General features: G+C 32.3%; 1 non-coding gene across 1 annotated transcript; it reads left to right on the top strand.

Moving 5' to 3' along the window:
* The first annotated feature begins 523 nt into the window (after positions 1 to 523).
* TRNAV-CAC (transfer RNA valine (anticodon CAC)) lies at positions 524 to 596 on the top strand. Its single transcript has one exon. It is a non-coding gene; the product is annotated as a tRNA-Val (tRNA).
* Positions 597 to 3,508: the final 2,912 nt, after the last annotated feature.

The following is a 3,508-nucleotide window of genomic DNA, read 5'->3' as shown; positions in this document are numbered from 1 at the left end:
TTTTGCTGAGTTATTCGAAAACAAAAGTAGGATTAAACGAGTTTTGGAAACATATTGTGGATTTATACAGCTATGAAAATTTATCTGAATGATTAAGAAGTTGAAAAAGACTTATGTGATGCAAAAATAGTGTTTATTCAACTCAACTTCCAAAACAAAAATATACAGTCTCTCATTTAAGCAAAAACAGGTTCAAACAACTACTGACAAAAATCGTATGTGTACGTAAACAGTAAAGGAACCATGCACATACGAACAGGATCTAACAAGTTTCGAAACCGTAGCGTGCAATGAATAACATAATACTATTGGATCTATACACTTTTGTAACAGTGTTTATGATGCTAGTTTTGGAAATATACTATTTTTTTAATATCATAGTATTACTGGAAGTAATCAGATTTGGTCCACTACAATTATGTAGGCATGTGTCAAAGTTGTCAAAGAAGGTATTGTCGTCATTTTCTCAATTTCAGTGAAAAATGGAACTGAACAGTTATGAAAACGCATGACTTATTAATATGTTTTCGTAGTGTAGTGGTTATCACGTGTGCTTCACACGCACAAGGTCCCCGGTTCGAACCCGGGCGGAAACACTTTTTTTCACATTTGATATGTATGAAAATAATCAGGTATCTGCAATATTGTCATTATATATTATCTTTAATTCTGTAATTCTAATTATTTTTCGATAAAAGGAAAGAATGGTTCCGAACACTGAAAGTATGTTTTTTGAAGAATTGATTGGATACAGGGCAACAGAGCAACAATTTGAAAACTTTCTGCCTTCATTATTTTGGGAGTCGCCATTATTTCAGAAACATATCAGGGAAATTGAGGGATAATGAACCATTATTTTTCAGTGGTATTCCTTATTTTGATTGCCTTTCGAAAGAGCTTTTTTAATATGACGTAGTATGTGACATATATGCCGACAAACATCAGAATTTTCAACTGTTCTCGTTTTTGTTCTAACTAAGAGTTCGTTTTTATAATTACGTAATACATAATCATTGTGAAAAATTTGTTATAATTTTTCTTATTTTTTTAAATGGATGAACTTTGCATACATAATACGCTCAAAAAAGACCATGCATTTTAACAACGCATTATTTACGCCCATTATGTCAAACATTAGGTCAGGAACTGAAAAAATAAAATTAAAAGTGTGGCAAACAAAAAATGGTTTCAGCCCAGATATCTGGATGAAACCACACAAAGGAAATTGGTCAATTCTCAGTATTTTACTCAAAGTCTACAAAATGCATGGTCATGGTCAAACCTCTCAATACTCCTCTGCTTTTCCCTACGACTAATCCGATATATTTTTGGAAAAATTTCAATAAGTTTTCAAAATATGGGAGGCTTGAAGTTTTCAAAATGTCACTCTACAAAATATTTACTAGATGAGCATTTCAACTTTATCTTCATGGGATAACATAAATTTGATATGCTTTATTTTTCAAGTTATTTCGTTTGACTTTGAATCAGGGTCAAAGTCAGTTTTGCTGGACCAATTTCACATTGTACATTGAAATAATGTGTTTCAGCCTGGAAGAAGAGTGGCATGGCACCCTAGGTATAGGTACCAACAGAGAGAAATCATTCCCATCTCTGAATTGTTAGATAATTCTTTAAGAACTCGTAGTTTCTATATCGTCCACAGAAACTGTTGACTCCAAGATGATACTGTACTCAGAGTAACAGAACTATAAAAAGTTTTTTCTAAATTACAGAAATCTCTACTCGATTTTTTCATTCTAGATTGCAGATTATATATACAGGAGCAATAAAATATATGCAGACCTATTATGAAACTAACTTATGTGGCCATAGTAGAATAGAAGAGACTGAGAAAGCATATTCAAAATAAAATTTTATACAAAAAATGACCAGATAGAAAATGACCAACGAGAAAATGATAAAAAAATAATTAAGTAAGTAATGAGTAAGCAGGATGAAAAGAAATGAGGAGGATAGGTAGAAAAGAAAGAGTTGAGAAACGAAGGAAAGAAGAAAATTCCAGTGTTTGAAATGACTCAAAGCAGGTTCAAATTATTCGAAGCCTAACAATTATGAAGACCTATAGAAAATTCATGTAGCAATAAAGGATTACATTTGAAGTAGTAACATAAATAGAAATAAAACTACGAACACACCGAAAAACAATACGAAAGTGTGTTTGCCAGAACAGATTCTGATTCAGAAGCCTTTGCAAAATCTTCAACCTCCAAAGCATCTTCCAAATGTTTTCAAATAGGAATGTAGGGCGAATGTTACCTCATGAAAAGTCCTTTCAACTCCCTATATCTACTGCTGCTTTCAACTACTCGTTCAGAAGATATGTAGGTAATATATTCGTTTTCCGAAAATTACAAAAGTGCATTTCAGGAATCAATTGAGAAAATGCTGAAAATATTATTCGTCAACCTCCATAAAATGATATTTTGTAACTACTCAGTTTGTCGTACATTTCAAGGAAACATACAATAAGTTTTTGTCCTCGCAGGTATGCCAAAGAGTCAGGTAGTGTGCGATACACTTCATTTTTTATGCGTGTTTCCATAGAAAAAGAAAGGACTCAATTTGGGTGACTCAATTGCACCCTTCCATCAAATCCAACGACCACGAAAACTTTCTTTTAAATAATTGAGTAAATTTCGTGAGTAATGCGAAGCTGTACCGTCTTGTTGTCAGTTTCTTTTCAGTATATTTAAAATAATCCTCTATGATATTAGTAAGAGTTGAATCGATTATATTTCTAAGTGAATCCAAATACGTTTCTTGTAATGGTTGGAACTTAGCAACAATACAATTTCGCAAAATTTTGCCACCAATTGCCAAATAGAATTGAAATGGCAACTGATCAATGCGGAGTTTTGAATTGATTCATTCCACATTTCTATTCATACGCCTATTAAATTACGTAGGATAATTATTAGTATGTATTTGTATTGAGTATTTTATATTATATTCATATCAATATGTCAACAACTTTATTAATTTCCCCAGCTAGGGTAGGAGATAGCCCTTGGATTACTCTATTTCCTCTGTATATAAAAATTCAATATTTTTAAAATGATGACCATAATGCACAGAAAAGTATGTCTATTTGAATTTTTCATCATTCAAAAATCCGATACTTGACCCTAATTCCTTGTTGGAAAATTGAAAAACAGGTTTATAGGATGGGAAAGCATGATAATGTGAGAAAAAAAATTTAATCGAATAAAGCCTTCAGCGAAATTCTGAAATTATTTCGTTTCCTTTCCTGAATATTTCAATTCCAAAAAAGGGTGCCGCCTGGAAACTACCTTTTTGGGGCGCCCCTCTCAACTTACGTTCTCGAATTATAAATGTAATATCGACTGCAGTTGAATGTAAATGGTGATGCAATGTATTAACTAACTCAGGTAAATCTAAAATAAAAATATCACCTATACCTTGCATATCAGATCAACAAGCATGACGCCTTTCATGTCACCTCTAACTACTTTCGATAACGATT

The sequence above is a fragment of the Leptinotarsa decemlineata genome, unplaced genomic scaffold, assembly GCF_025532065.1.
Source record: "Leptinotarsa decemlineata unplaced genomic scaffold, Ldec_3_MD MMD2_tig00000008_RagTag_RagTag, whole genome shotgun sequence".
NCBI lineage: Eukaryota > Metazoa > Arthropoda > Insecta > Coleoptera > Chrysomelidae > Leptinotarsa > Leptinotarsa decemlineata.
Note: the sequence above shows the minus strand (reverse complement) of the source record. Positions and strands in the feature narration are given on the sequence as shown.